Source organism: Polistes dominula, unplaced genomic scaffold, assembly GCF_049000335.1.
Source record: "Polistes dominula isolate Pdom_NZ unplaced genomic scaffold, Pdom_raw_medaka contig_28, whole genome shotgun sequence".
NCBI classification, from domain to species: domain Eukaryota; kingdom Metazoa; phylum Arthropoda; class Insecta; order Hymenoptera; family Vespidae; genus Polistes; species Polistes dominula.
Genome location: NW_028300879.1, coordinates 3,241,487 through 3,267,164, shown reverse-complemented (window position 1 = coordinate 3,267,164; position 25,678 = coordinate 3,241,487). Strand labels below are relative to the sequence as shown.

At 37.2% G+C, this 25,678-nt stretch overlaps 1 protein-coding gene across 1 annotated transcript in view; it reads left to right on the top strand.

Annotated features, from left to right (window-relative positions):
* The first annotated feature begins 884 nt into the window (after positions 1-884).
* The window catches only part of sli (slit guidance ligand), a 240,846-nt gene continuing 216,052 nt past the window's right edge, over positions 885-25,678 (top strand). Inside the window, exon 1 of the mRNA XM_089173985.1 lies at positions 885-1,025. The gene's annotated coding sequence lies outside the window, so the exon portion shown is untranslated. The remainder of the gene's footprint in view (positions 1,026-25,678) is intronic.

Genomic DNA, 25,678 nt, shown 5'->3' with positions numbered 1-25,678 from the left:
TTCGTCGTACGTGAGGTACGTGCAACTTGGGGCGTCGTATAACCAAAGAGAGATCAAGAGAGATCGAGAGAGATCGAATGAGAGAGTGAGAGAATGAGAGAGAGAGAGAGACGAGATCGGGTCGTGTCGCTTGGAGAAAACGAGACGCGGCTTTGCCATTAGCCGACACCCGTCGTGCACCGCGAATGGCCGTGGTCTCTCTTCTTCGCTGCTACACGCTAATTGGCAAACATCGAGCTGCCTGGCTTATCGCGATCGTCCAACGATTTTTGCAAATTACGACGCTCGTCCGTTCGCCCAACTACAAACGCCAGACCTCGTTGTTGTTGTTGTTGTTGTTGTTGTTGTTGTTGTTGTGGTGATGGTGGTGTTGTTGTTGTTGTTGCTGTTGTTGCTGCAGCTGCTGCTGTTGTTGTTGTTGTTAGTGGTGCTGCCACTGTTGTTGTTCTTGTCTTCGTCCTCGTTGGTGTCCTCCTGCAGGAGATCTCCGATAACACGTCCGTCGATATCAGCGTTCCTCCGACGAGTATCCTTTGAAAAACACGTTACTCGTATCTTTTTATTCTCAGCAATATCACGATCAAATTTAGTTAAACTATCTTTCATATCATTTTCGGGAAAATTATTTTATAGAATTATTTCGTTAGACGTTTATAATTTCTGTGATAACGTTTATACTGTAATAAAATATTTTAATCAATTTAAAAATTAATTACACGTGGTGTAAAGTTGGAATTACGATTGTTGCTTTTTTAACGTTTCTTTTTTTTTCTCTCTATTTTAATCTTACATAGTGAACAATTTCTATCAATGTGATAAAACTCATCGTAAGAAACGGAAATGACTCTCTGAGTTCATTCGCTGTAAAAGCGACTTTAATTAAGTTCCACAGATAGTAGTGGGTGCACCAACACCACCACCACCAGCAGCACACCGGTAGCTCGCAAACGAACGAAAGGTTTTCAGACGTTCTCCTGTAATATGACGAGAAGTGGATTAGTCGAAAGCTGCTTCATATAATTAAGGTAACTCTGGGCCCACACTTAAAGGCGTTTCCTCTTTTCTTTCCTTCTCACACTCGCATTACTTTTCTTCTTTGTCGTACCATAGCAAAAAGTTTTTCCAGATGTTTCTCGACAGATTTAGGTCATCCATTCATTTTCGCGTGCTGATGATGGTTGATGCTGGTTGGTATTAGAGAGATGAAAACTTTGGTTTCGCCGTGAAATGAGAGAGAAGAAAAGAAAAGTAGTAAAAGTAGAAGTAGAAGTAAGAGAAAAAGAAAAATAACGAGGTAAGGAACTACCTACGAGCCAAAATTAGTCTATTTTAATTCTGTAATCGCAAAAAAAAAACAACGATTTTTCCAGCAAAGAAAAAGTTTGATCAACCGACGAGAATTAACTTTTTCATTAATTTTCACGTTTAATAGTAAAAACGATAATAATAACTATTTTGCGATGGTTAAAATAACTGTGTATAAATATTTGTCTAAAAAAAAAAGTAAATAAATCAAGAAAAAGAACGAGATAAAAGAAAAATTCGTCAAAATTCGAATACAGAAAGCTAGATTTCTCATCCCCTTTTTGCACTCACTTTCCCATTCACTTTTTTGATTTTTTTTGACCGTCACAGAGATGCTTCTCTCTTTCTACTCGTAAAACATTTTTCAATCGCGTAGACTGTGACGTGTTGTGTCATGCGTATAATACACATGCGTATGCACGGATGCGTATACGTATATATACGTACATTTGTGTTTACCCGTATAGACACTTGGAAAGGTAGGTAGATAAAGAGGGAAAGAACTAAAAAAAAAAAAATTGTAAAACGAGATACGGCAGGTGGCACGAAAAAATGGGCCGAAAAGGTTTGAATCGAAATACCGGTGCGGCCAAGCGGTCCGAGAGTCACATCTCTCTTTCTCTCTATTTCTACTTGTTTTTTTTTCTCTCCCTTTATCTTTCTCTCTTTTACTCTCTCTCTGTAACTCGTCGTCTGACTCGCGAAAATTTTTTGTTTGTTTTTTTCTTTTTTTGAGTTTTTTTTTTCAACTTCTCTCTTCCTTCTCTCACCTAGAAAATTAATTTCGTCGAGCACACACCGCGATAACTCATAGCCGCGTGTCAACGCTTTGACGCGCATAAAAATCTCGTCTCGGTGCGGTCTCGGGGCTGCCGTTTGCCGGCTACTCGCTGCTGCTGCTTGCTGCTACTGCTACCGCTGCTGCTGCTGCTATTGCAGCTTACGGAAACGTGGCTTTAACGAAAACGCTAGGGTCCCTTCTCTCATTCGCGAATACACATTTATATACACGTATACCATATATATATATGTATATATATATATATATATATATATATATATATATATATATTTACATACATATACTAACGTATAGTTATTTCTCGCGATGCCAGCGGAAAACACGATTTACGGATGCGGCCAAAACGCATAGTTACAATCCCATCCCCTTCCCCCGTTTCCCTATCTCTTTCTTTCTCTCACGACCCCTTTTCCTGTCTCTTTCTTTTTTCGACGACTCGTTTCGTCGCTTATTAAAATTGTTTTCGTCGTGAAGCACCGCTTAAACGACGTTCTTTTTATGGAGTCACGTGGGTGGCTCGTGCAAAAGGGACACCGACCACCGATGGAGAAAGATACCTTTATATCTTGTCGTTGTGGACCAATTTTTCTCCCCCCCCCTGTTTTTTCTTTTTAATTTTTTTTCATTCTTCTCGTTGTTTTTTTCCTTTTCTTTTCTTTTTTCATTCGTCTTCCATTCTTCTTCTTCCCTCCACTTTTTGTTTTATTTTGTTATTTCATTTAATATTCGCTCACACAAACCTGGTTCCTTCCACTTGAGTCCCGTATACAGAAAGAGTGAGAGAGAGACAGTGGTTTGCATTTTTCCATTTCGTATTCCACTTCGTAATTAATTTCATTACGAGCTTCCTCCGCATTCCAGAGTGTCTTCTTTCTTACACCTTAATAGAGAGAAAGAAAGAGATGAAGGGAAGAGAAAAAGAAAGAGGAGTAAAGGGAGAGGAGATAATATTGCGGACGATCCCGTTTCCACTTTTCTTCTCATTCACAGCGATTTCCAGTTTTATCCGTTTGCCACCCAGATAACTTTAGAAATGGAGTTACCTTTAAGATGACACTCGTAAACTCGAGGAATCCGAGAATGAGAGAAATGTTAGAAAGGAAATTTGTCTTTGTCTGTCTGTGTCTGTCTGTGTGTTTACATGTACAGAAAGATTTTCCAAATGGTAACAATGCAAAATTTCGTTGTGTATATAAATAATGATAATTTTATTAAGACTCTTTTGCACGATGCTCGGTTTAAAAGGATCGTTCCGTCATTGTTGCAAGTCAGGAAGGAAGAAAACGTAATTAAAGTGAGTGCACGTTTGAAATCAAAGCGACAGAAATAGAACTCGATGAAGAGGAGAAGGAAAAGGTACCGTGATAGAACGTTGGAAGAGGAGGATGAGTAGGAGGAGGAGGATGGGTGGTTGGTAGTTCATGAAGGGACTCGACTGACATAATACTAAATTGATTCTCAAGCTTGGCCGTTCTGAGGTCGCGCCAGGTCAAAAGCCTTTTGTAAATCTTATTATCGTATGTCTGCTACCGGACTCGAACTACAGTGACGGAGCAACGGCGAATCGTGCAATTAATCCATTACTTCAATTACCTTACCCTTATTATCCTACGTAAAGTACATACGTAGATGAGACATGCATACATTGTGTATACATGTATTACATGTCTTCTTCGTAGTCGTTGTGTAGTAGTCCTCTGTTCACACTCACAAACAGATATGTGTACTATCGCGTTATCGGTTCGTACCACGCTCGAACGGATATATCGAAAACGATAGCTCGAACACGGCGCGGATTTTAAGTCTCCTAGAGAGAGAAAGAGAGAGAGAGAGAGAGAGAAAGAGAGATCGAGACGCTTTCCCGGATTGCTATATTATATAGTGTATACGAGGCACGATCCTCTCGTTTTTCGATAAGAATCTCGGAAAAGCCCAGGATTATATTTCATCGTCGAGTATACGTACGTGGAAATCATAATCCCCACAATCGTACTTTTCTTATTTTTCATTCACTTATCATATTCCATTTAACAATAAGAGGAGTAAGAAAATAAGGGGGTGGAGAGGAGATAAGTAAAGCAAACAAATTTGAGATACAATTGGAATATCTTGTTCTATTTTAATTTTTCTCAACGCTGAAAAAAAAATATCACGAAAAAATATCGATCAAATTCTAATAATAGAAATCTTTAAAACAAGTCGTCTATATCCAAATAACGTCATTGTACATAGTAACAAAATCAAATATTTGCAAGGAAGAAGAGGATCTTCGAAAAAATAAAAAAAAATAAGAGAAGAATATAAAAGTGTCTCGATGAGATTAGAAGTAACGTTTTTTTTAATGAGGAAGATAGAGATAAAAAGCGAAACGCACGCATGAAATCGAGTAGACTGCTATGCGTTGCGTCTCGTTAATTTCATACCATCACGTGAGTTAAAGCATAGCTTTTGACGAGCTACGCGATGCTTTCCCCATTTATTTTAACCCTTGGTAACGAATAGAAGAAGAAAGAGAATGAAGAAGAGGAGGATGAGAATGAGAATGAGAGGAGGGAAGAGAAAGATGTCGAGTCATGGCTGGTCGTCTGGTTACCTTGACGTTGAATTCAAAGTATCACCACCATAGGAAGGCGTGTCCCATGTTTTTACTTGCTTCAACCCTCACTTTTCACTCTCTCTCTCTCTCTCTCTCTCTTTCTCTCTTTCTCTCTCTCTCTCTCTCTGTCTTTTTCTCTGACCGTTACCGCGAAATTCAAAATCCATGTTCGCAACGATATATCGCGTCGACCGGGTGGTGGCTCGGTTTTTCCCTCTTTCGAGTTCGTTCCAACCCGTTAAACCGAACGATACTTTACCTACTCATTCTCCGTCTCTCTCTCTTTTTCATTCACTCTATTACCTGAGTAAAAGGATAAAGAAGAAGAGAAGGAGGAGGAGGAGGAGGGATGAAGCAAACCAAGAGCGAAAGATATCGAAGCCCCCTCTCTGTTAGAGGAAAAATGGATACCAAGGCGAAATATAGGCTGAAAGAGAAGAAAAAGGGTCTGAGGCATACCGAGAAGGTGTTTCCTTCTGGTATCAAAGTCGAACCCAAAGAAAGAGAGAGAGAATAAAGTGGCGTAGATTTATTTCGGTTTATCTTGAATTTAGGTACGAAGAAAATGAAGAATTTATCGGTATCGAAGAAGACAGAGATGGAGGAGGTCGGTAGGAGAAAGGACATGCATACGTATATCGGTAGGAAAAAGAATGAGAAAGGAGGAGTACAAGAAGAAGAAGAAGAAGGAAAAGAGGAATATAAAAAGAAGGGGTGAAGAAGGTTGAGAGGGAGGGAAGGAGTTAGGAATCACTGCTTTCGTTCTCGCGTGGGTGGTGCGAGAATCGAGTGAGCCGGAACCTTCTGGCTAGCTTTCGTGCGACGGCAAATCTCTTTCTCCTATCTGCTTTCCCGAGAGAGAATGAGAGCATCTCGTTTCGTCCCTCTTTCTCTCTCTCTCTCTCTCTCTCTTTGCTCTTTTAAAGGAGCACAGAGCGCATTCACGTAGCTACTTATCTCGTTAGAAGGCACGTCTCCACCCTCCTACGCCATACGAGTTGCGCACTCGCGAATCTCCGTTTGCCTTTGCTCGTAATCTGTTGCGGCCGGTTGGCCAGCTTGAAAGTCACCGTCTTTCCCCCTCATCCCATATTTTTTTTTCTTTTCGCTCGAGAAAGAAAATCTCTTTCATTCTCCTTTCTACTCTCTTTTTATCTAAAAGGCGTACAACTTACGTACATACTTTTACATACATACATACATGCGATACATACGTTGAAGAAACTTAAGTGACTTGATCGTGTGGAGGGAATGCTCGTGAAACAGGATAAGAGAGTGCCAGGAACCACCGTATACTGCTGTTGTGGTGTCTCCTGTGGACCCGATGAAATGTGTACCCTGTTCCGATTCTCTCAAGCAACACTTTGTTGTTGTTGTTGTTGAACGTTAGTTCGGACATTCGTGCTCTCGAGTTTCCTCAGAAACGTTACATTATCCCCCCCCTTCCCCGAGTCTCCTCCCTTGATTTATCTCTTTCTACATCGGCCAAGAGGATTATCTAGTTAAGGAATCGAAAGGAGGTACGAAGAAACCTAGCTCTGTTAGTCCTTCCTTACAGTTGTTTCTATTATTTTTGTTCTTTTTTTGCTCTCTTTATATTAGAACCAACCTTATACGAGTTTATATTTCTTATTCTTGGCAAAGCTTCGTAACTACAGATTACACGTCCTTAGTAAACGACGTAGGAAAGGTAACGAACTCGATCGATATCGATATTCTTTCGTATAGGAACGTATTCAATTTGGATCGAATATATTATCTACGCATAGATACAAAAACTAAATAATACATGCGTAGAGAGTTTAACGAAGAAGATATTATTTAATTGAAAGTATTAAAATTTTTAAAAGAAATCAATTATATGTGATTAATTATATTAAACGATAATATATAATGAATAACAACTTTGATGTATTTTAATTTGAACTTGTTGTTTATCCGTAAGGATTTTAAGTCTATCTCAAATCTTTCGCAAAAGATTATAGAAAAGGAAGATGGATCGTTAAAATAACATAGCTTCCAATTAGTATGGATAATCTTTGTTCGATCGGACAATGAACGTTTTTCTCACGGATAAAAGCTTATCCGAAAGAACACAGACTCGTTGTATCTACAAAAACGTTTTACGTAGTAATTATCGATAAGAATGATGAACTAGTTGTTTCAATTAAGTTTATAATTTAACTCTCTCTCTCTCTCTCTCTCTATCTATCTATCTCTTTCTATCTCATTGTCTGTGTTTCTTGTTTCAAACTTGAAAATCGTATAAATCCTAAATACGATGTTATGCCGAAAGCGAAGGCTGCAAATTCGTTGTTCGCACGTTGCATCTTCTTTTATCATTTGCAAGAATAGAAGGAGCGTAACATTGCCTTACACGAATTCCGTGAGCATACTTATCTCATTAAAAGCACATTGGAATTCTGGTACATCATATAACGTCGCGAATCTCAGCTTTAACATCGTCTATTCCTATCTCTCTCTATCTCTCTTTCTCTCTCTATCACTTTCTTCGTCTCTCCTTCTAACTTAGAATTTCACTCGTGAAACTTAGTAAGAGAGGATCCTGCAAGAGTCCTAAAGCGCATGAAGCTTGATAGTCACAAAGCGTATAGGAGAGGAAGGGAGAAAGGGCCCTGCATTCTGCGCTAAATGTAACGACGAAGTTGAAACGACGATCGAGAGTCATTAAAGTACACTTATTCCGTGTTAACGTGCACAAACCCCGTCATACGAGTTATGCTCTTTAGGAATTACCTCTCACACCTTTTCGGGTTCAATTTTCCGTTTCGTTTTCCTATTAATGCCTAGTAAAGTTTCTTTAAAAATGTCACGTTGGAAAATAATAGGATTAACATTTTTTGATTTCCTAGCAAAATCTCGCTTCTCAACTCGTTGACGTTTATTTCGATTTAAGTGTATTGTAACTTTTTTTTATCTCTATAACTGTAGAATTTTTTGTTTTTTTTTTTATTCGTAAACTATAACTAATTTAACGTACTTTTCTTTTCTTTTTTTTTTATTCCATTCGATTCGCTAGTTCGAGTATTAACGGGACTTTTACGTTTAACCATTTCGATGGATACCTATATCTACGTCTTAAGGAAAGTACCGTTTACGAGAGCTTCCAAGGATCATTTTTACGAGTTTGAAAATAAAAATAAAAATCTATGGGATATCGGGTAAAAATGAAGGGAAAAAAATGAAAGAGAAAGAGAACGGAAAGAAAGAAAAGATAAAAAAAAATACTCGGAAGGATCATCGTCCGATCTCTGTTCTACTCGAACTATTCTCGTAGAAAAGAGGTAAGTATAAGGTATAAAGTATAACGTGAAGTGATCGCATTTAGTAGCTGTTTATCGCGTTCACAGAGTCAAGAGAGTATCCTAAGCCTCCTCCTCCTACTCCTCCTCCTGTTCGTGCAAGATCTACTGCCACGATCTGCTCGTAATCTCGCTACAAATGTTCACCGTACTTCGTGTCCTGAAGAAATTCTATCGCAATGCGCATAATGTCGTTTGAGAGAAAGAGAAAGATAGATAGATAGAGAATATAGAGATAAAGTATCTCTCGAGTAAAGTAAAGTCTATAGTACTACTACTACTACCACCACCATCACAACCACCATCAAGTTAACGCATAATGAAGCGATCGATCGATGTGGTTATTCGTTTCCTGAACTCCATTCGTCCATTCTCTTACCATTTCAGTATTAAAATCTATTCCTTTCCAACGAGGATAATAGTTGTATTAGTAGTGGTAGTAGTAGTAATAATAATAATAGTATCGGTAAATTTACTTGCCAACATAAGTATTCGTATTTTTTATTGGTAATTTTTTTTCCCCTGTAATTTATTTTCTTTATTTCCATTAATTGTATTGTCAAAAATCTTCTTTGAACAAAATTACTATAAATGAACAATAAACTTTGAGTAACCTAATTTTTTTTTTTTTTTTTGTTAATTCCATCTTCGTGTTTCGTTTTACGAGTTTCGAGAATTTTAACTTATTTCTGAAATATCATTCTTTATCGCGTGAACGCTAAACTTTTCCTTTTTTTTCTTTGTAAATGTTAGAAGCAATGGTGGCGATGGTGTCCGACGTGCACACAACGAACAGATAAATAGGCCGTAATGGCACGGATAATGCGTATGAAGCGGCACTCCGTGCCGTACATTCCGTATGTGCTCTTACTCTGTCATTCTTTCTCTCTCTCCTTCTCTCACTCTCTATTTCAAAGAGAGAGAGATAGGTGGTAAGCTTCGTACACACCCACGCGACGCTCGAAGGCATACCGGGTGTGACTGTAAAACGAGTCGTCCGCTGATTCTCGTCGAGGCAAAGTGGCGTCAAGTGGAAATCGATAAACATTTGCTGCTGTGTTACTGCGTATATTTGCTTTTCCTTTCTCTGTCTCTTTCTCTCTCTCTCTCTCTCTTTCTTTCTCACTCTTTCTTTCTCTCTTACATATTCGAACGATAAGTTCGTCTTATTGTATGCATATACTTCCATTTCTATGCTCTTCTCTTTTGCTCTTTATTTTTCTTTTTTTTTTTTTCTTATTTTTCGCTTAACTTTATCGTCCATTAATTTCAGGATAAACGTGCTTGAAAATTCCAGATTTCTTTCGCTTTTTAAAATCTCATAGATATACGAGTTTATTACCGTTCGTTCTCTCTTGAACGTTTTAATGGTCACCAAGAGGAAAGAAGAAGGAGGAAGATAAAAGACATTGTCCAGAGCAAGAAAGAAAGTCCCGAATAAAATAGAAAGAGAAAAAGAGAGAGAAAGAGAATGAGTGAGGGGGATGAAGGAAGGAAGGAAGGAAGAAAGAAAGGAGGGAAGGGAAAGAGATGGCAGTCGGTCGACAGTTACGCGATATTCCGAAGAAGAAGGCTAATAGGATCACGCTAATTAAATTCCACGTCGTGTAATTAACTGGCCGACTGTTTAAAACTATAGGAACCGACGTTACATATAATCAATTAGCTTGGTACTCACGAATGGAACGTGTGTTCGAAGTTATATGAACAAATTGTATTACGAGAAATGAGAGGAAAGGGAAAAGACCAATGTAAAAGGATTTCAAGATCAATTTCTTTATTATTATTATTATTATTATTATTATTATTATTATTATTATTATTATTATTATTGATCCTATATTACATTTAAATATATTCAATTATACGTATAATAATATCATATCGCACGTGTGTATGTTAAACATTGGATATTTGTGTTCACTATCGGGAATACCTTCTTTTATGTATATAAACACAAGAAACACCTCGGTTTGAACGAAAGGACGAAGGATAGAGTAAGAGACGTGTGTGGAGGGGGGGATAGGAGGGGATTTATTCTCGACGGGAGAGCAGCAGAGAGTCGCGATAGTTCTACTCTCTCGGCAGGTGTGTTTTGCGCTCAAGAGAAAGAGAGAGAGAAAATGAGTGCCGTAGCAAGTTCGAAGAGGCAAAAGGAACGGCAACACGTAGGTAACCTTTGACCCTGTGCCACGGACTGACTCCCTGCTATTTTCTCTTATCCTCGTTCCTCTTCTTGAATCCGCGCGTGGTACAGTACAACACACACGGCTGTTCACTCCCTCCAATCCCTTCTCTCATTCAATCTTTCTCTTTCTATCTTCGTCCTTCGTCGCAAACCCCCGTCCCTCTTCGTGCCATTCGTCTTCGTAGCGAGTCACCACCATAGCTCTCTTCCTCTCCCTTCCTCCACACTCTCTCTCTCTCTCTTTCTCTTCCTTTACCTGCATGCCATCGCGTAGCTCTTCCTTCGCACAGCATCCTCGATTGCCTTGCTTAGAGAGAAATGAAAAGAAAAAGAGAGAGAGAAAGATTGAGAGGAAGGGTGAGTGAGTGAGTGAGTGAGAGGGAAGGAAGAAGGGGGAGGTCCGTGATCGTTGTAAAAGGCTTGGCGATGACGCAGAAATTACGAGCCGAGCGTAACGACTTCGTCGTCGTCTTCTTCGTCGTCTTCGTCGTTCTACTCTTCTTCATCTTTTCCTTTTGTTTTTCATCCTTATCCACGTCATTATCATTTTCATCTTTGACCCCTTACTCTCTCTCTCTCTCTCTCTCTCTCTCACTCCCTCTATTTTATTGAACTCGATGAAAGCCTTTCTCTATATCTATACTACTACTACTATTACTATTTTTTTTTCATTATTATCGATACGTATGGGGTTCCCATTTTTCTTTATGAAATATCAAGAAGATCATATCGCTGTGATCATTTCTAGTGTCTCTCGTTTAATGTAACTCGATATATTGCAATTTTTTTCTATTTCTCTCTCTCTCTCTCTTTCTCTCTTTTGCTTTCTTGACATACGTAGCAGATACATATCTTTAAACTATTTTCTTTTTTTTTTATTTACTTCTTTTTCAATCGGATATTCCGAGAAACTACGTAACATCGCGATATTGACTTTACAACGAGAAATAAAGCTAAGAAAATACATTTCTTTATTGCTATCCTCTTTTCGCAATTTCCAGTCATCCACCCACCTCAACCTTAGGTGGAAGAATATCGTGCCAATATATCCTCGAATTTTTCTCTTACATCGTACTTTCACTTGTTACGTATCGATATAGAGTTATCCTTTTTTTTTGTCTTCTTGTTCCTTACCTCTCTTCCTTTACCTTCTTACCCCTTCTTTTCCTTTCCCCATTATATTCCCCTTTTACCAAAGCCAGCAAAAGTTCACAACGTAAAATTTCACGAACTACGAATATAATATATATATATCCGCTTACATATGTACGTACGTTAGGTGAGGTGTGTGTTTATGTGTGTGTGTGTATGTTCTCTCAAAAGAGAATGCATATTTTTCCATTCTCTTTGAAGCTTTCCACGAGTCAAAGCTGCAAGCACGTTATATACATAAATATATATATGCCAACATATATATACATACATATACACACGTAGGTAAGGAGACACGTGGAAATACAAACGAGAGGGTCAAGATTTTCTACTTCTCGTCGAGTTCTCTTCCAGTGGAAACCTACGTTCAAGCAACCGAACGTAAAGTACTGTTAATGCAACCTCACGATCGCTAGATCGCGATGAGCTGTTGGAAGAGTGGATTCAACGGGAGGATCCTGCTTCTCTTCTTCTTCTTCTTCTTCTTCTTCTTCCTCTTTCTCTACTCCTTCTTCTTCTTTCTTTCTTTCAGTGTGGTTGCATCGTCACGAGTTCTCTTTCTCTCATTCTGTCTCTCTTACTTGTCAGACGGAGTACTTTTCGAGCAGAGTAGCGAGTTCCGCCGATTGTTCGACGATCGACCGTCTCTACCTTTCCTACTTCTTGTCCTCTTATTATTCTTCTTTAGTTGGACACTCGAATGGACTGATCGATGTTCCTAGAAACATAGTTTGAACAAATACTAAGTAAAGGATTCCCAAAGGCACGCATGTTTTGTCCATTTTTTTTACAACTTTATGCATATGATTCTTTCTCTCTCTCTCTTTTATTTTTTGTCGTTATTTGTGTTAGTTATTTCTTACTTCAAAGTAATCGGATTATAAAAAGTAGGTCTTTGAGAAAAAGAAAAGAAATAGTTCCTAATCAATAAATAAATCTCGTAATCTCGAACGAGCATGCAATGTGATTCGTGGAGTATTAAAAAACACGATATTCTATGAGCTACTAGTAATAGTAAGATTTTTCAAACAATTCAATTATTTTATACGAGAATTTTGACGACTTTATATATGCTTTATATATTGTTATTACAAACCAAAAATATATGATAAATAAATTCGACAAATTTCTACAACGATATAAAACGAATAAGTTTCCACATTGGTCTCGTATTTGAAGTTATTTATTCGTCTTTTTTTTGTTAATTAATGAACGAATCTCGCAAAAGCATGAATCTTCTAAAACGTATCGAGTAGTATCTACTCGAATATAGACCAATAAGATGGATAGAAAAGAGTAGGAGGAGGAAGGTAGAAGGAGGATGATAGAAGGGGATGGTCGAACATTAACTTCGGTCTGTGGCTTCGGTAGGAACATCCAATCTCACGAAGAAGGTAAAGAAAAAAAAAGATAGAAAGATAGACAGAGAAAGAGAGAGAGAGAGAGAGAGAGAGAGAGAGAGAGAGAAAGAGAGATGAAGAAGAGGAATCGAGAAGGATCCTTTGGTCTTTGGCTCGAGTTGCCTAGTCCCTCTCGCTACGAATTACCGCTAATCTCTTGCACCCTACGTTTCCCATCTCCATCTTTCTCTCCACCATTCGTATTCTCTTCTCTCTCATTCTCTCTCTTTCTCTTTCTGAGTTCCTCGTTGGAACTACTCGAATCTTCCTCGCTCGTACCTGTCTCAGTATATCCTCGAGCACACCCTTTCCTCCTACACCTCTCGTCTCCGGTCCTCTTAGCTCGTTCTCTCACCCTCGACGTGCTTTAGAGTGGCGTCTAAGCGCACTACTACGGTCGGACTCCAAGAGGTTCTGTTTCTATCTCTGTCTTTCTCTCCCTTTCTCTATTCTTCTCTCTTTTTCCTTCTTAACTTTTCTTTGTCTCTTACTATCTTACTTTCTCTCTCATTTTTTCTTTTTTTCGAGCTTCCGAGTCAGAGGCTGGATGACGTTTAGCCTTGAGCACTCGCCACTTTAAAATTCCCTCCTAATCTCAGTAACCGACCTCGTGTTCCACGTAAGCCTCCTCTTTACTCCCCTTTAGTTTTATTCTTTCTTTCTTTCTTTCTTTCTTTCTCTTTTGCTCTCTCGTATATTCTTCTATCTCTTTTTTTATTTTCAAGAGCAAAGAAGACAACCTTTACTCTATCTAACCGTGTGCGGCGTTAACGACGACGATAAAAAGATTAACGGGGAATTGCTCGCGGTGAATTTCGGCCTACGGGCTAACATTCCATGAATAAAAAAAAGGAGAGAAAAAGAGATATGTTTTATATATATAAAGAGAGAGGGTAGAATTAGTAGGAAGCACTAGAAAACGAATAAGAGAGAAAAAGAAAGAGAGAAAGATAGAAACGGCGCCTGCATTTGAACGAACGAAGTAGAGTCTGTGGATTTGGTGCGTTATGTTAAAGCTCGACTGCACTTAGCTCGCCTTGTCTGCGTTTGAAAGCACGCTTATCTCTAGAGAAAGAGAATGAAAGTGTGTGTGAGAGAGAGAGAAATAAAGAAAGAGAGAAACGTCGGCGATTACTTAAAAGAGAGTCCCAAGAATTTTTTTCCTGCCACTCGAGAATGCCCCGTATAGTCGTCCTCTTGACTATTTTAAAATAGTATTTTTTAGTCAAGTTGTTGAGAGTGTCTTTTTAATGGATTGGATTATTATATTTTATAAGAAACATTTGTAAACGTTTAAAAGTTTGTTTGTAAAAAAAAAAATTTGTTTAAAATATTAATAACGTGTACACAATTTATTAGAATATTGTTAATTCAAAATGTCAATTGTAAACTAAAAGAATAATATTAATAATGATAATGTTAATGATAATAATAATTTGTCAAATGCAACGTTATATAATTTATCTTTCTCAAAACGTAGGACAACGATTAGATAATACCAGCTCTCTTTGTTATTATATGCAGGCTCAGGTTTGGCTATTTATCGCTGGATGGAATGATAAAGCGTGCATCTCTCGCGTTGGAAAATAATCGATCGTGCGTTAATTGCAACGACGGGGGTGCACCGATGGCGACGGTGTTGGTTGTGTCAGTACTGCTGCTGCTGCTGCTGTTGCTGTTGCTGCTGGTAGAGATAGTAGTGGTAATGGTGTAGTGTGGTAGCGATGGTGTGTGTAGTCAACGTAGGCGGTCCACGTCGAAACGAATAACGCGACGAGCAGCAGGGCACGAATTATATGTAAATAACAAATGACCCGGCATTTCGGCGGCCAGATGATAAACTGGTCCAACCTGAACCAATGAACGAACGAACGAACCAACGAACGAACGAACGAACGAACGAATGAACGAACGAAGTAGAATCGAATAAGAGCGAGTGAGCTAGCTTGCCAGCCAGCCAGCTAGCTAGCTAGCTACCGATCAGCCATTGGTTGGCAAACTCGACGAGCGTTTTCCAATTAATGGATTTCCGGCTTTATCTATGCTACCGAGAATAGTACCGAGGCGGACGGTACATTCTCGGTGTTGTTTCTCTCTGTTGTCGTTGTGTCGTAGTCTTTCTTGTTGTTGTTGTTGTTGTTGTTGTTGTTGTTGTTCCTATCCTATAGAGATGGTGTTAGTGTCTGGTGAGGTATCGAGGCGCGAATTTGTTCACAGGTAAGTGGTGCATCGAACGTGAGCGGCGCAGGTGCACAACACAGAACGAAGAATTTTATTTTTAATCGAGCCAGCAACCGGGAATTCGATTAACGGAAATAATGGACAGCTCGATTCGAAGCCACGTTTTCTACTCACACCATCTCTTTCTTTCTTTCTCTCTCTCTCTCTCTTTCTCTACCTCTTTGTCCCTCTTCCTACCTATTTATTTTCAACTCGAAACGATCGTAGTTCGAGTAACGTCATATTCACGTTCCGTTTGTCTCGTCGTTCGTTGTTTCACAATTAATAGTCTTTTCCTACTTAATCGTTTGCAATTCGTTCAGCGAGTTGCTTGTCTGCCGTTTCTTCTTTCCTATCCAACCCATAGGAAGGTTTAATTAAGTCGGTAAACGATGTACTACCGTAACCCACCAAGATTACTATGGCCGTGCGGAAATTATACAAGATCATAATCGTAGAGGCAAATCCTATTCCGTTATAAACTCTTCGAATTCTTTAATTCACCTTCGACAGATTACCGGTCTCATGTTGCAGAGAGAATTCCTTCCAAAAGTATCTATATTTTGTTTTTTACTGTACGATAATTCTTGAAAAGATTACGTGTTGTTTTAGTATGAACAATTGTTGCAAACGGGGAAGGATTCGTTTCCAATGGATATCTCATTATGTTAATACGAGTTGGAAGCTTGGTAAACTGAACGATGGATTAATAGAAAGCTTATGCTATTGGTATGACCAGCTGGTATATCTCTTTATCGATAACATTCTATTAGTTTTAGAATACGTGAGAAAGAAGTACACACATATAACTACATATATAGATTGAAATAGATAAATAGATGTGAATATGTAGATAGTTAGATGTATATATAGATATAATAGATAGATTGATAGATAGATAAATGTAGCAATGTACCGAGGGAATTAGTATGAACATAAACAGCTTCTATCAACGTGTTTAATTAGTAAATTATATCGCGAATCGTAGATTAAACGACGCACCCGTTCAATTTAAATTTTCTCTCTCTCCCTCTTGTTCTTTATCGACATGTATGAGAAAACGTTGGTCGATGCGTGAGGCGACTCGCTTCATTTAGATCTAATTACGTTGGCGACACACACACATATATATATGCAGCACATGGATTATGTTCGCGTGCATCGAAGTGCCCTGGCGCTTACTGGGAATCATCTTTCTACGATCGTTCAACCACATCGTCGTCGTCGTCGTCGTCGACGTCGCCATCGTCCTTTTTCCTCGCTCGGATTTCGACCGATCGATGACAGTCCGAGTTGGGGAAACCTTAAGGGTGCCACCAACCAACCATCCCTTCTTTAACTTTTCAACTTGTGAAAACCACACGATACTTCGTATCTATATCCCCCCAGGTGCTTCTTTTATTTCTCTTTTATTTATTTATTTATTTATTTTTTAAACAGTCAAAATAGATTATTTTCTCTCTTCCAATGTATGATTGATTTTCTTTTTTTTTTATACATTTATCAGTATCTTTTGCAAATTCTTTTGAAACTTCTACGCTAAACTGATTTATCTTTTATATTGAAAGAAAAACAGATAGAAAGAGAGAGAAATGAAAAGAAGCAACGATACGAAAAGTAATATCCTTTCGTGGTCGTTACTGGTCATCGTGTTACGTCCGATAACACATTTTAAGAATTTATGTGATTCCGTAGAAATTCACGTTCGTTCAATGAACTACGGTGAAAAAAAAAAAGTAGAACTCTGCCACCTCATTTACGAAGGAATTTGAGATTTAAACTCTTTAGCAATAGCTTGTATATATGTATGTGTATATGTACTTTTTTCGTAGAATACACAGATCATGTTTTTTTTTGTTCCATTTATCTATAAATCGATATTTTTCTATTTTTCTTTTTCTATTTTTTTTTTTTTTAACAAATGTAATGAAATCATTCAGACTAAATATTCTTCATTCTAGCCAATTCCATTTAAAACAAAATTAAACGAATAACGAATATTTTTCTCGGATATTTTGATTGTAGCTCAATCAACTAATTTTCGTGAATAAATTAACGTTTGTCTCAAGATTATATTTGGTAACTAACCGGATATTCTCAATTAGAAAATAATTAATCGTTGAACAGATAATATCAAAATCGATAAGAAATTTACATTCTTTCTCTTTATTTTTTCTTTTTAAATTCCTAATTAAATATTTCTGATTCAAAAAATAGACTAACTAAGGAAATATTCATTAAATCTATTCGTATTATAAAATAATTCAATTGATGAGATATAATTCATCTTATATTAATCATATTATTTTTTAAATTTAGATAAAAATGGGAATGCATTATACATATATGTACATATATCTCGCGAGATATTGATCTGATTTATATTTGAAAATATATAATAATGTATTTGAAGTAAGCGTGTTTAAATGGGATTCAGGATCGTAGGTGGTGATCGTGAACGAGGTGAGAAGGGAGAAAAAGCATGGGAGTTTTCATTGGCATGATGAGTTCGTCGTGCGGTATCACGTTGGGGCTTCGTGGCTTAGAATTACAAACAAACGCGATTACGGTGCTATCCCTCGAACGAAATACCTTGTTGCAAATCGATCCGTTTATCGATCTATCGATCGATCGTCAGATCGATCGAACTATCTCTAAAACCATGAAACCATGCCATTGACAAAATATATATATACGAATACGTTAAAACTGTGTTTCGAGGATTACTAAAAAGGTTTATTTTTATATTTATTTTCTTTTTTTTTTCTTTCTTCCCCTCCCTTTTTATAAATAACCACTATCCATAGGTATTTTATTTTTTATATTTTATTTTCTCTCGATTATATTTAAATGTTATTTAAAAAATTCATTTCGAACTGTCGACTGTGGAGTTATTTTATATTTTTCCAATCGTTGTACTAATAGTGTAATCATTTTTTCATCATATACGTTCGTTAAATAAATAAAATCGGGTCTAATTGATTTTGAATAAATCACGAATAAAATACATTATTCAGGAAATATATAATTAGTTTCACCCTTTTCAATAAATGCTATTTATGAATAATTGACAATGCAGGTTATATTAAATGAAATGATTAAAAATGTATACTAATCACTTATGACGGATTTGTCAAAAGGGTACGACACGCTGTGATAAAACTAACTTATAATTAACTTCTCTATGGTAAATGAATTTAATTGAAATCTGCATTTTAATTTAACGATTGAACATTTCTTTTAATTGACGATTTATTTAAAGTTCATCTCGTATATAATATTTGAACGAACGAAGAAAGCCGGTTACTCGTATTAACGATATCCTAAAATAGCAAATGTGAATAACGACGATCAAGAGTAATAGAGAAATATAGAGAATGTGGGAATGAGAAAATGAGAGAATGAGATAAATGAGAGAGAGAGAGAGAGAGAGAGAGAGAGAGAAAGAGAGTGAGAGAGTAATAGTGAGAAAGATAGGATATCTCTTGTAAAGCAAGGTCGATACTCGAGGCGAGGCCGCAATCAGGAGCACCTAATTATCGTTAATAGCTAAACGCTATCCGCGCCTTACGATGGACGGTTCGAATTAATCGGCGAATTACCGAAGCCAATAGCTTCATGGACTACGACGTAGGATAACACTCTAGTATTGCAATTATAGTGGATTTACAGAGAAACCCATCGGATAACTATAATACCTAAGCAAAGTTGAAACGCGTCCGATCAGTCGTTTCATCAATTTAATTAAATCTTATCGATCGTTCTTGCAATTTTATCGATCTTATGGTGTGGATATCTGTTAGAATAAGAGAGAGAGAGAGAGAGAGTAAGATACGGTCCATCGAACAGCATCCGGAAATATCTGTGAGCTTTCTGATTCTCCCTAGAAGAACATTACAATTTCAAGTTAACTCACCTACGTATAACCATAATTCGTATTATCTTGCTTTTATGAAATTACTGTCTTTAAAATTTCTCTCTCTCTTTCAACTTCCATCTCTTTTAGTTTCGATCAAAGTTCTTCTTCTTTTTCTACTAGTATTGCTAGTCGCATATTGCTTGCTCCTATCCATTTGAACGATCGTTTGGCTTGTTCTTATCTCGAAGTAAATTCTCTCTTTCTCTTTCTCTCTCAAAGAAGTAAAAAAGATGAGGGTGTCGTTAAAAGGTAAAGCAAGAATTCAGGTAGAGTAATAACGGGCACGAGAATGACGTTTAAGCTTATGTCAGACAGAAAAGGGCATGCAACAGGAGGACCTATTTAGCAGTTTTATTGGACATACAACCATCCCGTGTATTCTTGCTTACGATTTTAAGACGAACTTAGTTAGATATATATATACGCGTACGTGTATTATGTCTTTCTCTATCTCTTTATTTGTGTGTATATAAGTTGAGAAAAATAAGAAATATTAGATGAAGTAGAATAAGAGACAAGAAGTGTCGCGTGGATTATTTTGCATGGGATATTGCGCGGGTGTCTCGAACCGGGACTGTGTTTTGACGGTCCATATATTTTTCGGATCCTTTTGGGAGCCTGGCCAAGTTGTTTAGAGAGAAACTTCTAAGTATAGCCGACGAGATCTATTCGCTGGCTTGCTTGCTTGCTTTTAGTTTCTATCTCTTTCTCTCTCACTTTCACTTTAAGTTCCTTCCTATATATTCACGAGTTCTGCACTCGGAACGAAACATTTTCCAAGGCAAAGAAAATGTCAAGCCCTAAGGCACAACTAGATGATGGTTTTTCTTTTCTTCTCTCTTACTCTTACATTTATTAGTTTCTTTCTATCTTTCTCTGTTTCACGTGTGCGCGCACGCGCGCCTTTCTATCTTTTGTCTTTTGTAAAAGGAGCACTGATTAGTTTGTCGTGTAGACGACCAAACGGATCAGGGACGCGTAATTTCATGACGTTTATAGCTCTGAAAATGGTTTACGAAGCTTTCATGAGATATTTGAGCTCGTTTAAATTCTATCGAATGCGTACAGCCTCAACCAACGTTGTAAATATGTACGTAATTCTCTTTAACTATCTGTCTATTTATCTATCTATCTATCTTGTTTTATCTCCCCCTTTTTGTAGGGCACGTCACACGAATGTAATTTCGAGTTCTATCCGTATGAGAATGATCCAACCTTTTCGAGCTTTTCCACCTTTAAATCGCTCTTAATTCAACCTGTTGAGTCATCCGCAAAGGGAAACTCACAAAGATCCTATCTCTCGAAAAACGTTAAGGATGTGTAATTCGTAAATTGATTCAATGGGGTAAAAAGGATCATGCTGGTATTATCGATGTTGATAAACGTAAATCAAAAATTAAGATGATCTGTATGTAACACGAGATTTTAATCATCATTTTATGTAAAATTAGAAAAATGAACGATTTCCAAAATAATATCTTTGAATAAGTAATTACATTTTTTATTTTATGAGAAATTTTGTTTCAAATAATAATAATAAAAAAACACACACACACAATCAAAGACATAGTATTTCGTATTACAATTTAAATACGATGAAATATTTAAAGGAAAAAAATTGATGTAAAATTACTTTACGCAGAAAGAAATTTTTATGGATTTTCAAAATAACAAAATGTACCAAAAAACGTGAACGTTGACGAATAGAAATTAAAAAGAATTCAGTAGAAATAAGAGTAAAAACAACACCAACAACAACAAGAAGAAAAAAATACAAAGTAAATTAAAATATTGCATAGTTTTCCTTTACGAGGTATATACATACTTTTTTCCCGTTTAAAATTTGAAACGCCAGCGAGAGATTTGCGTTGTGTTTACCATCTGGCAGCGACAAGCCTGCGGGAGGGCTGAATTCCGGTCTCTCGCTTCCAAAGCAATATGTCCCGTTAAATGCGTTTGCGGCATGAAGGACAGCGATTCGGTTACCTATGAAATGCAGTTCGCCGAACAATTATCCCCGGCGCTACGCTTTGTCCCACACCCGTCCATCGTACTTCGATTCGAATCCACCCACGTGTCACCGTTCACCATTGCCTTCAAACCAAGTGAGTGAGAGAGAGAGAGAGAAAGAGAGAGAGAGATTAAAGAAAAATAGATCTACAAAAGGGTTAAAACGTGAATCATTCATTATTATTATTATTATTCGTTAAAATAATATTTCTTCAATAAAATTCAATTATTATAATAAATATTATCCCATATAAAGAGATTTTCTGTAATGTAAACGATTCGTATAAATTGATCATTTCAATGGTCATAGATAATTCTTAAATGTTATATTAAAATATATTATATATACAAATATTACTTATTTTTGTTACTTTTACATATTATTTATTTAGTTTTAAATTAAACAAAATATAAGAAGACTACTCTGTTGTGGATAGTCGCAGCGTGTTTCTTTGGTAAAGAAGAAGAGAACACTGCAGGGGTCAAGATCGAGTCATCCGATAGGCTAACGAATAACGTAGCTCGAGTAAAAATCTTTCTTTCTCAAGATTATCTTCTTCTTCTTCTTCTTCTTCTTCTTCTTCTTATACGTATAGAGAGGAGTCGCGTTTGTTTTACGGCCAAACTACGACGATCTTAATTGAGCTTCGACGTATGTAACAAAGATCGTTCGTAACACGTTGAAGAGAGAAACATATATATATATAGATGTTGGATACAGCATCCGTTATCTCTTTTCGAGAGGTTCCACCTCCCACGTAAAACGATGGGGTTTATAACTCGTCTATTGTTCCTCTGGGTCTAAACGAGCTATTATCATTATTCATATACGACGTGAGTGTATCCGAACGACTTGAACGAACGAGAAAAGAAAAGAGGGAGAAAAGAATGAAAGGAGTAGGGATAGGAAGAAATAAAAAAAGAAAAAAATATAAAAAAAAGCAAATGCGAGCTTTACATCGAAATACGAATGATTTTCTTCGTAGGTTCGGGACAAGACGAGACAAGACGAGACTCGAAGTTAAAGATTCTCGAGAAATTCTCTTGCATCTTACCGTTACTCGTTAGCACAGCTTCTCGGAATTCTAAAGAGAGAGAGAGAGAAAAAATTTGTCAAACGGTTCTCTCTTTGGAGAAACTTTCGCACGCTTGCAAGAAGAAAAAACCCAAATCCATCGTCTTTGTGGTAAACTTTGTTATCGAGGAAAGAAAAAAATGTTAACTACAATAAACATCGAGATTATTATCTAACTCGTAAAATGATTCTCTCGTTAAAAGAAAATAGAAAAAAGATTATTCTTGTTGCGAATAAACGTTCGCGTTATTTTAACAATAAGGGTATAAGTAATTAATTATGCAATGAATCGTTTATCGATTTATTTCTAAATAAATTTCAAATTTATCATCTAACATTTGAAATGCGCGTGGATAGGTACTTACCTTTCTTACCTATAAAATGTTCGTTACAACAAATAGCAAAAATAAAAAACAAAAAAAAAAAGGAAGTAAATTGCACTCTTAAGTGAGACGGTAGTTCATTTTTCTTCCCACTCTCTTTCTCTTTCACTCTTTTTCTACTTCATGATTTACGACGACAGACGAATTTCGTCTTCCGCAATACGTAGACCCTTTATCGTCATACTTGGACTTTAATAACGCCTTTATCCGTGTTTCTCGAGTGCACGACGTTTTCAAGACGGGAAGATCATGGGTAGGAACGATTTGCCAACGCGAGAACGTCCCCCATCTCGATGTGGCCTAACCGCAACATAAATGAACGCGATTACACGAGTGCGGTTAACAACGCGCAGCCGTATAGAACGCGTGTCACACAATCAACTTATGTGGATGTGTATGTAGTAGGTACGAAGGGAACGTGGCAAGCGTGCCCAGTAAAAGAAAAATAAAGTATTTCGATTTACGACGGTCCTTGTAATATCTATATACTACAAATTCGATCTTATAAATACACACGAACTCAAGACGTTCCTTTTTCTTATACATTCATAACTAATGAAATATTGGTAATATCCTTTAATATGCTATATATATATATAAGTAACGTTAATATCATTTTAATCTTGATACCTTTAAAGCTTGTTACGAAGTGCTATAGAAAATAATTATTATTTATCATCGTTTCGTTAATTAAGGCCACCGAGAGATTTATATTTAAAATCAGATTAGGAACACGCAAGAAGACCGTTTATAATTATTTCCTTTCGCCTAGGAAACCACACGGTCTGTATAATGGTGTACTTCTATTAACGCGAATTTCCTCTTTAATTAGAAATATCTGGTATTCGACGAAGTGACGTCGAATATATATATATACTCCTACATACATAGAGAAAAAAAAAGTTTAATTTAAATTAAATTCGAGTTGTCATTTTGCAAGCGTAGAATAGACATGGTTTTTTTTTTTTTTACTTCAGTTCAAATTTTTTCCTAATTATCGAGTACTTTTCAACTACATAAGCGCTAATGAAAATTTCGTGATAGACAGTTGATTGAATCGCAACATCCTGAAAGCATATATGTGTACTACTCTTCGTGTGCAAGCAGAATCCGTGGCTATATACGTATACCTGTGGTCACGAATAGAGAGAATGCACTGCTGAGTTTACCAGACGTAAAGAGAGAGAGAGAGAGAGAGAAATAGATAGATGGACAGATAGATAGATAGATAGATAGATAAAGAGAGATAGCAAAGGATAGAGATAACGAAATTGACATAAGCGCAGCATGCGTTTACAGGCCATTTGCCGAATGGCCGATACCGTCGCGTCGTTACGCATCGTTTGCCACGACATTCCAAATCCAAAGTCGTATGCATTTTCCGAAATGGTATTACAAACTCGCATAATCGAACGTTTCCTTCCGTCGTTTCATAGAAATATCCTAGATAAAATTGAAAGACATGCTTTATACGTACGGTCGATTAAGTTAAAATCATAACTGAAAAAGAGTAGTAAGTGAGAAAAAGAGAAATAAATATTGGAGAGAGGAATTGGGTGAGACAGAGAGAAAGAGATAGTTGCTAGAGAGATTAATCGAGACAACATACCACGATTCTTGATGGAGTTGCTTTTCTTTCGGTTCTATGTGACGTGCTTCGATTAATCACCATTCAACATTTCCAACGTGTATAATCATAATAATCAAAGTACACACCAACATATTGATCAAAGTTTTTCAAGAACTGTCACTTTTTTGGACACGAGACGACGTTTAAATCTCTTTTAGAAATCGTGTCGTTCTAACGTTCAAGTAAAAGAGAGAGAAAGAGTGATAGATTTTATTTTGATTTTCTTGATCTGACTCGTTGTAACAACGCGTGTTATCATTTTCTGATCGTTATTGGTATAACCGTAAAAGCTACTATACTGTGAAGGCCCATTTCAAACGTTGTTAATAATTAATCGGCTTGATGGTATTTTTTTTTTTTTTTTTTTTTTACATCGAATATCCAATGAAAAATATTTTCCCGTCCTTTCCCTCCCTCCCTCCTCTAAAAAAAAAGGAAAAAATCTCGATCGATCTGACTCGACCCCACTACGCCGTTAACTGGATTATTCGCGCTTCGCGGATGAAAGGAGAGAAGGGAAAGGGAAAGGTTCCAATAAAATTGCTATGAACTTGGAAACGTGCGTATGTATGTACGTATACATAGAATGAAATAGAAAGAGAGGAGAGACACTGTGAGGGATAAAGAAGGGGGCTGCAAGCTGATGCCAAACTGTAGAGAAAAGAAACGAGAGTTGGGTCAGAGGTTGGATGAAAGAGAGAGAGAGAGAGAGAGAGAGAGAGAGACAGACAGACAGAAGATTTCCTCCCCTGTATTTCTTTCTCTCTCTTTCACGCAACATACGCATACGTTTTAACTCTTTCTCTGTTCATTTCAGGTCGCTCAACCAACCCACTGACAAATATCGTCCGGCGACTTTCATTTTCAGCGCACTAATTATTCACCTAACCCACCCCCCACCCCTATACGTTGGTTCGCTTGCTCGTTCGTTCGTTCGTTTGTTTCTGCCGCTTTTGCAAATAAAAGCGTTGAACGAAACGTGGTGGCCTGACTCGCGCAACCAACCACCCTGCCACCAACGGATGGGTCCATACTATCATGTTCGATGGAATCGCCAGTAGTGCGAGGGAAAAAGATGGACAGTAAGAGAGAGTGAGTGAATGGGCCGATTAAAAAAAAAAAAAAAAAACGGAGAGAGAGAAAAAAAAAGAGAGAAAGCATCAGGGGGAGGAGAGGGAGGAGAAGGGGCTGAACCGAAAGAGTATGGGCTTGCATTAATGATCTTCACGGTTCGATGATATTCCGCCAGCAGCTACGATCGAAATGACTATCAACCCTACTACTACTACTACTACTCCACCTACCCCTAACTCCTCAATGTGTTGTAGCACGGTGGAAAAGCGAATGAAAAAGTGCTAAACGGTCGCTTTTTATCCGGATAAAAATTTACGTTAAATTAGCGAAGGACATCGTTTGCTATCTATCTATCGGCTATATGGCTTTTTTGCCGATATTCCATGAATATCGTTTATCGTTTTATATTCAACTATTTTATATCGTTTAAAGCGATTATTTCGAAATGGATGGAAAATATGGAAACTGGGAATGTATATGTAGACGGACAGTGTATTATTGTAGGCATTGTATAAAATGTCTGGTCATTATGCAAAATTATCAGAGGGTTTTGGTTAATCTAAAAGTTTCGGAAATGTATACATAAAAAAATATCAAATAG